Source organism: Scyliorhinus torazame, chromosome 20 (genome assembly GCF_047496885.1).
Source record: "Scyliorhinus torazame isolate Kashiwa2021f chromosome 20, sScyTor2.1, whole genome shotgun sequence".
Lineage (NCBI taxonomy): Eukaryota > Metazoa > Chordata > Chondrichthyes > Carcharhiniformes > Scyliorhinidae > Scyliorhinus > Scyliorhinus torazame.
In genome coordinates, this window is record NC_092726.1 from 76,727,160 (window position 1) to 76,740,879 (window position 13,720).

Consider the following 13,720-nt stretch of genomic DNA (forward strand, 5'->3'; position numbering starts at 1 on the left):
TGAGTCGAGATGCTGAGGATGTGTTTCTGCAGGTTGTGATATTGGAAGGTTAGTCAAGATGCTGAGGTTGGGTTTCTGCAGTTGGTGTCATTGGGAGGTGAGTGAAGATGCTGAGGCTAGGTTTCTGCAGGTTGTGTTATTTGAAGGTTAGTCAAGACGCAGAGGATGGGTTTCTGCAGTTAGTGTTATTGGGAGGTGGATGAAGATGCTGAGGATGGATTTCAGCAGTTGGTGTTATTGGGAGGTGAGTGACCATGCTGAGGTTGGGTTTCTGCAGGTTGTGTTATTGGAAGGTGAGTGAAGATGCTGAGGATTGGTTTCTGCAGGTTGTGTTATTGAGAGGTTAGTGGAGATGCTGAGGATGGGTTTCTGCAGCTTCTGTTATTGAGAGGTGAGTGAAGATGCTGAGGATGGGTTTCTGCAGGTTGTGTTATTGGGAGGTGAGTGGAGATGCTGAGGATGGGTTTCTGCCGGTTGTTTTATTGAGAGGTGAGTGAAGATGCCGAGGATGGGTTTCTGCAGGTTGTGTTATTGGAAGGTGAGTGAAGATGCTGAGGATGGGTTTCTGCAGGTTTTGTTATTGGGAGGTTTGTGAAGATGCTGAGGCTGTGTTTCTGCAGGTTGTGTTATTGGGAAGTGAGTGGAGATGCTGAGGATCGGTTTTTGCAGGTTGTGTTATTGGAAGTTGAGTGGAGCTGATGAGGATATGTTTCTGCAGGTTGTGATATTGGAATGTTAGTGAAGATGCTGAGGATGGGTTTCTTCACGTTGTGTTATTGAAAAGTGATTGGAGATGCTGAGAATGGGTTTCAGCAGTTTGTGTTATTGGAATGTGAGTGAAGATGCTGAGGATGGGTTTCTTCACGTTGTGTTATTGAGGGGTGAGTGAAGATGCTGAGGATGGGTTTCTGCAGGTTGAGTTATTGGAAGGTTAGTGAAGATGCAGAGGATGGGTTTCTGCAGGTTGTGTTATTGGGAGGTGAGTGAAGATGCTGAGTATGGGTTTCTGCAGGTTGTGTGATTGGACGGTTAGTTTAGATGCTGAGTATGGGTTTCTGGAGGTTGCGTTATTGGAACGTGAGTGAAGATGCTGAGGATGGGTTTCGGCAGGTTGTGTTATTGGGAGGTTTGTGAAGATGCTGAGGATGGATTTTTGCAATTTGTGTTATTGGAAGTTGAGTGGAGCTGCAGAGGATAGGTTACTGCAGGTTGTGTTATTGGAAGGTTGGTGAAGATGCGGAGGATGGGTTTCTGCATGTTGTTATATTGTAAGGTGAGTGAATATGCTGAGGATTGTTTTCTGCAGGTACTTTATTGGAAAGTGATTGGAGATGCTGAGGATGGGTTTCTGCAGGTTGGGTTATTGGGATGTTCGTGTAGATGCTAAGGATGGGTTTCTGCAGGTTGTGTTAGTGGAAGGTAAGTGAAGATACTGAGGATAGGTTTCTGCAGGTTGTGTTAGTGGGAGGATTGTGAAGGTGCTGAGGCTGTGTTTCTGCAGGTTGTGTTACTGGTAGGTTAGTGAAGATGCGGAGGATGGTTTTCTGCAGGTTGTGTTATTGGAAGGTGAGTCGAGATGCTGAGGATGGGTTTCTGCAGGTTGTGATATTTTCAGGTGAGTGAATATGCTGAGGATGGGTTTCTGCAGGTTGTGTTGTTGGGAGGCGAGTGTAGATGCTGAGGATGGGTTTCTGTAGGCTGCGCTATTGGAAGATGTGTGGAGATGCTCAGGAAGGGTTTCTGCAGATTCTATTATTGGGTGGTGAGTATAGATGCTGAGGATGGGTTTATGCAGGTTGTGTTATTGGAAGGTGTGTGAAGATGCAGAGGATGGGTTTCTGCAGGTTGTGTTATTGGAAGGTGAGTGGAGATGCTGAGGATGGGTTTCTGCAGGTTGTGTTATTGGGAGGTGAGTGGAGATGCTGAGGATGGGCAGGTTGTGTTATTGGGAGGTGAGTGAAGATGCTGAGGATGGGTTTCTACAGGTTGTGTTGTTGGAAGGTTAGTGAAGGTGCTGAGGATGGGTTTCTGCTGGTTGTTTTGTGAGCTGTTGCAGATATTAAGGTAGAACCGATAATGTGGTGACCCAGCTCTGAACGAGGTCAGGGGACTATAGTTACCGTGAATCAGAGAATGGAACATGACCAAGAAATGGAGCAAAGTCTGCAGAAAGGGAAGGTGAGTGAAGATGCTGAGGACGGGTTCCTGCAGCTTGCGTTTTTGGAAGGTTAGTGAAGATGCTGAGGATTGGATTCTGCAGGTTCTGTTATTGAGAGGTGAAGATGCTGAGGATGGGTTTCTGCAGGTTATGTTATTGTAAGGTTAGTGATGATGCTGAGGATGTGTTTCTATAGGGTGTGTTATTGGCAGGTTATTGGAGATGCTGAGGATGGGTTTCTGCAGGGTGTGTTATTGGAAGGTGAGTGAAGATGCAGAGGATTGGTTTCTGCAGGTTGTGTTATTGGGAAGTGAGTGGAAATGCTGAGGATGGGTTTCTGCAGGTTTTGTATTGGAAAGCGTGTTGAGCTGCTGAGGATGGGTTTCTGCAGGTTTGTTATTGGGAGGTGAGAAGAGATGCTGAAGATGGGTTTCTGCAGGTTGTGTTATTGGAAGGTGAGTGAAGATGCTGAGGATGGGTTTCTACAGTTTGTGTTGTTGGAAGGTTAGTGAAGGTGCTGAGGATGGGTCTCTGCAGGTTGTTTTGTTGGAATGTTAGTGAAGGTGCTGAGGATGGGTTTCTGTAGGTTGTGTTATTGGAAGGTGAGTGAAGATGCAGAGGATGGGTTTCTGCAGGTTGTGTTATTGGAAGGTGAGTGGAGATGCAGAAGATGGGTTTCTGCAGGTTGTGTTATTGGAAGGCGTGTTGAGATGCTGAGGGTGGGTTTCTACAAGTTGTGTTGTTGGAAGTTTAGTGAAGGTGCTGAGGATGAGTTTCTGCAGGTTGCTTTGTTGGAAGGTTAGTGAAGGTGCTGAGGATGGGTTTCTGCAGGTTGTGTTATTGGAAGGTGAGCGAAGATGCAGAGGATTGGTTCTGCAGGTTGTGTTATTCGAAGGTGAGTGGAGATGCTGAGGATGGGTTTCTGCAGGTTGTGTTATTGGGAGGCGTGTTGAGATGCTGAGGATGGGTTTCTGCAGGTTGTGTTATTGGAAGGTGAGTGGAGATGCTGAGGATGGGTTTCTGCGGGTTGTGTTATTGGGAGGTGAGTGGAGAAGCTGAGGATGGGTTTCTGCAGGTTGTGTTATTGGGAGGTGAGTGGAGATGCTGCTGATGTGTTTCTGCAGGTTGTGTTATTGGGAGGTGAGTGGAGATGCTGAGGATGGGTTTCTGCAGATTGTGTTATTGGGATGGAAGTGGAGATGCTGAGGATCGGTTTTTGCAGGTTGTGTTATTGGAAGTTGAGTGGAGCTGATGAGGATGTGTTTCTGCAGGTTGTGATATTGGAATGTTAGTGAAGATGCTGAGGAAGGGTTTCTTCACGTTGTGTTATTGATAAGTGAGTGGAGATGCTGAGAATGGGTTTCAGCAGTTTGTGTTATTGGAATGTGAGTGAAGATGCTGAGGATGGGTTTCTTCACGTTGTGTTATTGAGGGGTGAGAGAAGATGCTGAGGATGGGTTTCTGCAGGTTGAGTTATTGGAAGGTTAGTGAAGATGCTGAGGATGGGTTTCTGCAGGTTGTGTTATTGGGAGGTGAGTGAAAATGCTGATGATGGGTTTCTGCAGGTTGTTTGATTGGACGGTTAGTTTAGATGCTGAGTATGGGTTTCTGGAGGTTGTGTTATTGGAACGTGAGTGAAGATGCTGAGGATGGGTTTCTGCAGGTTCTGTTATTGGGAGGTTTGTGAAGATGCTGAGGATGGGTTTTTGCAGTTTGTGTTATTGGAAGTTGAGTGGAGCTGCAGAGGATAGGTTACTGCAGGTTGTGTTATTGGAAGGTTGGTGAAGATGCGGAGGATGGGTTTCTGCATGTTGTGATATTGTAAGGTGAGTGAATATGCTGAGGATGGGTTTCTGCAGGTTGTGTTGTTGGGAGGCGAGTGTAGATGCTGAGGATGGGTTTCTGTAGGCTGCGCTATTGGAAGATGTGTGGAGATGCTCAGGAAGGGTTTCTGCAGATTCTATTATTGGGTGGTGAGTATAGATGCTGAGGATGGGTTTATGCAGGTTGTGTTATTGGAAGTTGAGTGGAGCTGCAGAGGATAGGTTACTGCAGGTTGTGTTATTGGAAGGTGAGTCAAGATGCTGAGGATGGGTTTCTGCAGGTTGTGATATTTTAAGGTGAGTGAATATGCTGAGGATGGGTTTCTGCAGGTTGTGTTGTTGGGAGGCGAGTGTAGATGCTGAGGATGGGTTTCTGCAGGCTGCGCTATTGGAAGATGTGTGGAGATGCTCAGGAAGGGTTTCTGCAGATTCTATTATTGGGTGGTGAGTATAGATGCTGAGGATGGGTTTATTTAGGTTGTGTTATTGGAAGGCGTGTTGAGATGCTGAGGATGGGTTTCTACAGCTTCTGTCGTTGGAAGGTTAGTGAAGGTGCTGAGGATGGGTTTCTGCAGGCTGTTTTGTTGGAAGGTTCGTGAAGGTGCTGAGGATGGGTCTCTGTATGTTGTGTTATTGGAAGGTTTGTGAAGATGCAGAGGATGGGTTTCTGCAGGTTGTGTTATTGGAAGGTGAGTGGAGATGCTGAGGATGGGTTTCTGCAGGTTGTGTTATTGGAAGGTTAGTGAAGGTGCTGAGGATGGGTTTCTGCAGGTTGTTTTGTTGGAAGGTTAGTGAAGGTGCTGAGGATGGGTTTCTGCAGGTTGTGTTATTGGAAGGTGAGCGAAGATGCAGAGGATGGGTTTCTGCAGGTTGTGTTATTGGAAGGTGAGTGGAGATGCTGAGGATGGATTTCTGCAGGTTGTGTTATTGGAAGGCGTGTTCAGATGCTGAGGATGTGTTTCTGCAGGTTGTGTTATTGGAAGGTGAGTGGAGATGCTGAGGATGGGTTTCTGCAGGTTGTGATATTGGGAGGTGAGTGGAGATGCTGAGGATGGGTTTCTGCAGGTTGTGTGATTGGACGGTTAGTTTAGATGCTGAGTATGGGTTTCTGGAGGTTGTGTTATTGGAACGTGAGTGAAGATGCTGAGGATGGGTTTCTGCAGGTTGTGTTATTGGGAGGTTTGTGAAGATGCTGAGGATGGGTTTTTGCAGTTTGTGTTATTGGAAGTTGAGTGGAGCTGCAGAGGATAGGTTACTGCAGGTTGTGTTATTGGAAGTTTGGTGAAGATGCGGAGGATGGGTTTCTGCATGTTGTTATTTTGTAAGGTGAGTGAATATGCTGAGGCTTGTTTTCTGCAGGTACTTTATTGGAAAGTGATTTGAGATGCTGAGGATGGGTTTCTGCAGGTTGTGTTATTGGGATGTTCGTGTAGATGCTAAGGATGGTTTTCTGCAGGTTGTGTTATTGGAAGGTAAGTGAAGATACTGAGGATAGGTTTCTGCAGGTTATGTTAGTGGGAGGTTTGTGAAGGTGCTGAGGCTGTGTTTCTGCAGGTTGTGTTATTGTTAGGTTAGTGAAGATGCGGAGGATGGTTTTCTGCAGGTTGTGTTATTGGAAGGTGAGTCGAGATGCTGAGGATGGGTTTCTGCAGGTTGTGATTTTTTAAGGTGAGTGAATATTCTGAGGATGGGTTTCTGCAGGTTGTGTTGTTGGGACGCGAGTGTAGATGCTGCGAATCGGTGTCTGCAGGATGTGTTATTGGGAGGTGAGTGGAGATTCTGAGGATGGTTTTCTGCAGGTTGTGTTACTGGAAGGTTAGTGAAGAAGCTGAGGATGAGTTTCTGCAGGTTGTGTTATTGGGAGGTGAGTGGAGATGCTGAGGAAGGGTTTCTGCTGGTTGTTTTGTGAGCTGTTGCAGACATTAAGGTAGAACCGATAATGTGGTGACCCAGCTCTGAACGAGGTGAGGGGACTATAGTTACCGTGAATCAGAGAATGGAACATGACCAAGAAATGGAGCAAAGTCTGCAGAAAGGGAAGGTGAGTGAAGATGCTGAGGACGGGTTCCTCCAGGTTGCGTTTTTGGAAGGTTAGTGAAGATGCTGAGGATGGGATTCTGCAGGTTCTGTTATTGAGAGGTGAGTGAAGATGCAGAGGATGGGTTTCTGCAGGTTGTGTTATTGGAAGGTGTGTGAAGATGCAGAGGATGGGTTTCTGCAGGTTGTGTTATTGGAAGGTGTGTGAAGATGCAGAGGATGGGTCTCTGCAGGTTGTGTTATTGGAAGGTGAGTGGAGATGCTGAGGATGGGTTTCTGCAGGTTGTGTTATTGGGAGGCGTGTTGAGATGCTGAGGATGGGTTTCTGCAGGTTGTGTTATTGGAAGGTGAGTGGAGATGCTGAGGATGGGTTTCTGCGGGTTGTGTTATTGGGAAGTGAGTAGAGAAGCTGAGGATGGGTTTCTGCAGGTTGTATTATTGGGAGGTGAGTGGAGATGCTGAGGATGGGTTTCTGCAGATTGTGTTATTGGGATGGAAGTGGAGATGCTGAGGATCGGTTTTTGCAGATTGTGTTATTGGAAGTTGAGTGGAGCTGATGAGGATGTGTTTCTGCAGGTTGTGATATTGGAATGTTAGTGAAGATGCTGAGGAAGGGTTTATTCACGTTGTGTTATTGATAAGTGAGTGGAGATGCTGAGAATGGGTTTCAGCAGTTTGTGTTATTGGAATGTGAGTGAAGATGCTGAGGATGGGTTTCTTCACGTTGTGTTATTGAGGGGTGAGTGAAGATGCTGAGGATGGGTTTCTGCAGGTTGAGTTATTGGAAGGTTAGTGAAGATGCTGATGATGGGTTTCTGCAGGTTGTTTGATTGGACGGTTAGTTTAGATGCTGAGTATGGGTTTCTGGAGGTTGTGTTATTGGAACGTGAGTGAAGATGCTGAGGATGGGTTTCTGCAGGTTCTGTTATTGGGAGGTTTGTGAAGATGCTGAGGATGGGTTTTTGCAGTTTGTGTTATTGGAAGTTGAGTGGAGCTGCAGAGGATAGGTTACTGCAGGTTGTGTTATTGGAAGGTTGGTGAAGATGCGGAGGATGGGTTTCTGCATGTTGTGATATTGTAAGGTGAATGAATATGCTGAGGATGGGTTTCTGCAGGTTGTGTTGTTGGGAGGCGAGTGTAGATGCTGAGGATGGGTTTCTGTAGGCTGCGCTATTGGAAGATGTGTGGAGATGCTCAGGAAGGGTTTCTGCAGAATCTATTATTGGGTGGTGAGTATAGATGCTGAGGATGGGTTTATGCAGGTTGTGTTATTGGAAGTTGAGTGGATCTGCAGAGGATAGGTTACTGCAGGTTGTGTTATTGGAAGGTGAGTCGAGATGCTGAGGATGGGTTTCTGCAGGTTGTGATATTTTAAGGTGAGTGAATATGCTGAGGATGGGTTTCTGCAGGTTGTGTTGTTGGGAGGCGAGTGTAGATGCTGAGGATGGGTTTCTGCAGGCTGCGCTATTGGAAGATGTGTGGAGATGCTCAGGAAGGGTTTCTGCAGATTCTATTATTGGGTGGTGAGTATAGATGTTGAGGATAGGTTTATTTAGGTTGTGTTATTGGAAGGCGTGTTGAGATGCTGAGGGTGGGTTTCTACAGCTTCTGTCGTTGGAAGGTTAGTGAAGGTGCTGAGGATGGGTTTCTGCAGGCTGTTTTGTTGGAAGGTTCGTGAAGGTGCTGAGGATGGGTCTCTGTATGTTGTGTTATTGGAAGGTTTGTGAAGATGCAGAGGATGGGTTTCTGCAGGTTGTGTTATTGGAAGGTGAGTGGAGATGCTGACGATGGGTTTCTGCAGGTTGTGTTATTGGAAGGCGTGTTGAGATGCTGAGGATGGGATTCTACAGGTTGTGTTGTTGGAAGGTTAGTGAAGGTGCTGAGGATGGGTTTCTGCAGGTTGTTTTGTTGGAAGGTTAGTGAAGGTGCTGAGGATGGGTTTCTGCAGGTTGTGTTATTGGAAGGTGAGTGAAGATGCAGAGGATGGGTTTCTGCAGGTTGTGTTATTGGAAGGTGAGTGGAGATGCTGAGGATGGATTTCTGCAGGTTGTGTTATTGGAAGGCGTGTTCTGATGCTGAGGATGTGTTTCTGCAGGTTGTGTTATTGGAAGGTGAGTGGAGATGCTGAGGATGGGTTTCTGCAGGTTGTGATATTGGGAGGTGAGTGGAGATGCAGAGGATGGGTTTCTGCAGGTTGTGTTAATGGGATGTTCGTGTAGATGCTAAGGATGGTTTTCTGCAGGTTGTGTTATTGGAAGGTAAGTGAAGATACTGAGGATAGGTTTCTGCAGGTTATGTTAGTGGGAGGTTTGTGAAGGTGCTGAGGCTGTGTTTCTGCAGGTTGTGTTATTGTTAGGTTAGTGAAGATGCGGAGGATGGTTTTCTGCAGGTTGTGTTATTGGAAGGTGAGTCGAGATGCTGAGGATGGGTTTCTGCAGGTTGTGATATTTTAAGGTGAGTGAATATTCTGAGGATGGTTTTCTGCAGGTTGTGTTGTTGGGACGCGAGTGTAGATGCTGCGGATCGGTGTCTGCAGGATGTGTTATTGGGAGGTGAGTGGAGATTCTGAGGATGGTTTTCTGCAGGTTGTGTTACTGGAAGGTTAGTGAAGAAGCTGAGGATGAGTTTCAGCAGGTTGTGTTATTGGGAGGTGAGTGGAGATGCTGAGGAAGGGTTTCTGCTGGTTGTTTTGTGAGCTGTTGCAGACATTAAGGTAGAACCGATAATGTGGTGACCCAGCTCTGAACGAGGTCAGGGGACTATAGTTACCGTGAATCAGAGAATGGAACATGACCAAGAAATGGAGCAAAGTCTGCAGAAAGGGAAGGTGAGTGAAGATGCTGAGGACGGGTTCATCCAGGTTGCGTTTTTGGAAGGTTAGTGAAGATGCTGAGGATGGGATTCTGCAGGTTCTGTTATTGAGAGGTGAGTGAAGATGCAGAGGATGGGTTTCTGCATGTTGTGTTATTGGAAGGTGTGTGAAGATGCAGAGGATGGGTTTCTGCATGTTGTGTTATTGGAAGGTGTGTGAAGATGCAGAGGATGGGTCTCTGCAGGTTGTGTTATTGGAAGGTGAGTGGAGATGCTGAGGATGGGTTTCTGCAGGTTGTGTTATTGGGAGGCGTGTTGAGATGCGGAGGATGGGTTTCTGCAGGTTGTGTTATTGGAAGGTGAGTGGAGATGCTGAGGATGGGTTTCTGCGGGTTGTGTTATTGGGAGGTGAGGAGAGAAGCTGAGGATGGGTTTCTGCAGGTTGTATTATTGGGAGGTGAGTGGAGATGCTGCTGATGGGTTTCTGCAGGTTGTGTTATTGGGAGGTGAGTGGAGATGCTGAGGATGGGTTTCTGCAGATTGTGTTATTGGGATGGAAGTGGAGATGCTGAGGATGGGTTTCTGCAGGTTGTGTTATTGGAAGGCGTGTTGAGATGCTGAGGATGGGTTTCTACAGGTTGTGTTGTTGGAAGGTTAGTGAAGGTGCTGAGGATGGGTTTCTGCAGGTTGTTATGTTGGAAGGTTAGTGAAGGTGCTGAGGATGTGTTTCTGCAGGTTGTGTTATTGGAAGGTGAGCGAAGATGCAGAGGATGGGTTTCTGCAGGTTATGTTATTGGGAAGTGAGTGGAAATGCTGAGGATGGGTTTCTGCAGGTTTTGTTATTGGAAAGCGTGTTGAGATGCTGAGGATGGGTTTCTGCAGGTTTGTTATTGGGAGTTGAGTGGAGATGCTGAAGATGGGTTTCTGCAGGTTGTGTTATTGGAAGGTGAGTGAAGATGCTGAGGATGGGTTTCTGCAGGTTGTGTTATTGGGAGGTGAGTGAAGATGATGATGATGGGTTTCTGCAGGTTGTTTGATTGGACGGTTAGTTTAGATGCTGAGTATGGGTTTCTGGAGGTTGTGTTATTGGAACGTGAGTGAAGATGCTGAGGATGGGTTTCTGCAGGTTCTGTTATTGGGAGGTTTGTGAAGATGCTGAGGATGGGTTTTTGCAGTTTGTGTTATTGGAAGTTGAGTGGAGCTGCAGAGGATAGGTTACTGCAGGTTGTGTTATTGGAAGGTTGGTGAAGGTGCGGAGGATGGGTTTCTGCATGTTGTGATATTGTAAGGTGAGTGAATATGCTGAGGATTGTTTTCTGCAGGTACTTTATTGGAAAGTGATTGGAGATGCTGAGGATGGGTTTCTGCAGGTTGGGTTATTGGGATGTTCGTGTAGATGCTAAGGATGGGTTTCTGCAGGTTGTGTTATTGGAAGGTAAGTGAAGATACTGAGGATAGGTTTCTGCAGGTTGTGTTAGTGGGAGGTTTGTGAAGGTGCTGAGGCTGTGTTTCTGCAGGTTGTGTTATTGGTAGGTTAGTGAAGATGCGGAGGATGGTTTTCTGCAGGTTGTGTTATTGGAAGGTGAGTCGAGATGCTGAGGATGGGTTTCTGCAGGTTGTGATATTTTAAGGTGAGTGAATATGCTGAGGATGGGTTTCTGCAGGTTGTGTTGTTGGGAGGCGAGTGTAGATGCTGAGGATGGGTTTCTGTAGGCTGCGCTATTGGAAGATGTGTGGAGATGCTCAGGAAGGGTTTCTGCAGATTCTATTATTGGGAGGTGAGTATAGATGCTGAGGATGGGTTTATGCAGGTTGTGTTATTGGAAGGCGTGTTGAGATGCTGAGGATGGGTTTCTACAGCTTCTGTTGTTGGAAGGTTAGTGAAGGTGCTGAGGATGGGTTTCTGCAGGCTGTTTTGTTGGAAGGTTCGTGATGGTGCTGCGGATGGGTCTCTGTAGGTTGTGCTATTGGAAGGTTTGTGAAGATGCAGAGGATGGGTTTCTGCAGGTTGTGTTATTGGAAGGTGAGTGGAGATGCTGAGGATGGGTTTCTGCAGGTTGTGTTATTGGAAGGCGTGTTGAGATGCTGAGGATGGGATTCTACAGGTTGTGTTGTTGGAAGGTTAGTGAAGGTGCTGAGGATGGGTTTCTGCAGGTTGTTTTGTTGGAAGTTTAGTGAAGGTGCTGAGGATGGGTTTCTGCAGGTTGTGTTATTGGAAGGTGAGCGAAGATGCAGAGGATGGGTTTCTGCAGGTTGTGTTATTGGAAGGTGAGTGGAGATGCTGAGGATGGGTTTCTGCAGGTTGTGTTATTGGAAGGCGTGTTCAGATGCTGAGGATGTGTTTCTGCAGGTTGTGTTATTGGAAGGTGAGTGGAGATGCTGAGGATGGGTTTCTGCAGGTTGTGATATTGGGAGGTGAGTGGAGATGCAGAGGATGGGTTTCTGCAGGTTGTGTGATTGGACGGTTAGTTTAGATGCTGAGTATGGGTTTCTGGAGGTTGTGTTATTGGAACGTGAGTGAAGATGCTGAGGATGGGTTTCTGCAGGTTGTGTTATTGGGAGGTTTGTGAAGATGCTGAGGATGGGTTTTTGCAGTTTGTGTTATTGGAAGTTGAGTGGAGCTGCAGAGGATAGGTTACTGCAGGTAGTGTTATTGGAAGGTTGGTGAAGATGCGGAGGATGGGTTTCTGCAGGTTGTTATATTGTAAGGTGAGTGAATATGCTGAGGATTGTTTTCTGCAGGTACTTTATTGGAAAGTGATTGGAGATGCTGAGGATGGGTTTCTGCAGGTTGTGTTATTGGGATGTTCGTGTAGATGCTAAGGATGGTTTTCTGCAGGTTGTGTTATTGGAAGGTAAGTGAAGATACTGAGGATAGGTTTCTGCAGGTTATGTTAGTGGGAGGTTTGTGAAGGTGCTGTGGCTTTGTTTCTGCAGGTTGTGTTATTGTTAGGTTAGTGAAGATGCGGAGGATGGTTTTCTGCAGGTTGTGTTATTGGAAGGTGAGTCGAGATGCTGAGGATGGGTTTCTGCAGGTTGTGATATTTTAAGGTGAGTGAATATTCTGAGGATGGGTTTCTGCAGGTTGTGTTGTTGGGACGCGAGTGCAGATGCTGTGGATCGGTGTCTGCAGGATGTGTTATTGGGAGGTGAGTGGAGATTCTGAGGATGGTTTTCTGCAGGTTGTGTTACTGGAAGGTTAGTGAAGAAGCTGAGGATGAGTTTCTGCAGGTTGTGTTATTGGGAGGTGAGTGGAGATGCTGAGGAAGGGTTTCTGCTGGTTGTTTTGTGAGCTGTTGCAGACATTAAGGTAGAACCGATAATGTGGTGACCCAGCTCTGAACGAGGTCAGGGGACTATAGTTACCGTAAATCAGAGAATGGAACATGACCAAGAAATGGAGCAAAGTCTGCAGAAAGGGAAGGTGAGTGAAGATGCTGAGGACGGGTTCCTGCAGGTTGCGTTTTTGGAAGGTTAGTGAAGATGCTGAGGATGGGATTCTGCAGGTTCTGTTATTGAGAGGTGAGTGAAGATGCAGAGGATGGGTTTCTGCATGTTGTGTTATTGGAAGGTGTGTGAAGATGCAGAGGATGGGTTTCTGCAGGTTGTGTTATTGGAAGGTGTGTGAAGATGCAGAGGATGGGTCTCTGCAGGTTGTGTTCTTGGAAGGTGAGTGGAGATGCTGAGGATGGGTTTCTGCAGGTTGTGTTATTGGAAGGCGTGTTGAGATGCTGAAGATGGGTTTCTACAGGTTGTGTTGTTGGAAGGTTAGTGAAGGTGCTGAGGATGGGTTTCTGCAGGTTGTTATGTTGGAAGGTTAGTGAAGGTGCTGAGGATGGGTTTCTGCAGGTTGTGTTATTGGAAGGTGAGCGAAGATGCAGAGGATGGGTTTCTGCAGGTTGTGTTATTGGAAGGTGAGTGGAGATGCAGAGGATGGGTTTCTGCAGGTTGTGTTATTGGAAGGCGTGTTGAGATGCTGAGGATGGGTTTCTGCAGGTTGTGTTATTGGAAGGTGAGTGGAGATGCTGAGGATGGGTTTCTGCAGGTTGTGTTATTGGGAGGTGAGTGGAGATGCTGAGGATGGGTTTCTGCAGGTTGTGTTATTGGGAGGTGAGTGAAGATGCTGATGATGGGTTTCTGCAGGTTGTGTGATTGGACGGTTAGTTTAGATGCTGAGTATGGGTTTCTGGAGGTTGTGTTATTGGAACGTGAGTGAAGATGCTGAGGATGGGTTTCTGCAGGTTGTGTTATTGGGAGGTTTGTGAAGATGCTGAGGATGGGTTTTTGCAGTTTGTGTTATTGGAAGTTGAGTGGAGCTGCAGAGGTTAGGTTACTGCAGGTTGTGTTATTGGAAGGTTGGTGAAGATGCGGAGGATGGGTTTCGGCATGTTGTGATATTGTAAGGTGAGTGAATATGCTGAGGATGGGTTTCTACAGGTTGTGTTGTTGGAAGGTTAGTGAAGGTGCTGAGGATCGGTTTCTGCAGGTTGTTTTGTTGGAAGGTTAGTGAAGTTGCTGAGGATGTGTTTCTGCAGGTTGTGTTACTGGAAGGTGAGTGAAGATGCAGAGGATGGGTTTCTGAAGGTTGTGTTATTGGGAGTTGAGTGGAGATGCTGAGGATGGGTTTCTGCTGGTTGTTTTGTGAGCTGTTGCAGACATTAAGGTAGAACCGATAATGTGGTGAACCAGCTCTGAACGAGGTCGCGGGACTATAGTTACCGTGAATCAGAGAATGGAACATAACCAAGAAATAGAGCAAAGTCTGCAGGAAGGGAAGGTGAGTGAAGATGCTGAGGACGGGTTCCTGCAGGTTGCCTTTTTGGAAGGTTAGTGAAGATGCTGAGGATGGGATTCTGCAGGTTCTGTTCTTGAGAGGTGAGTGAAGATGCTG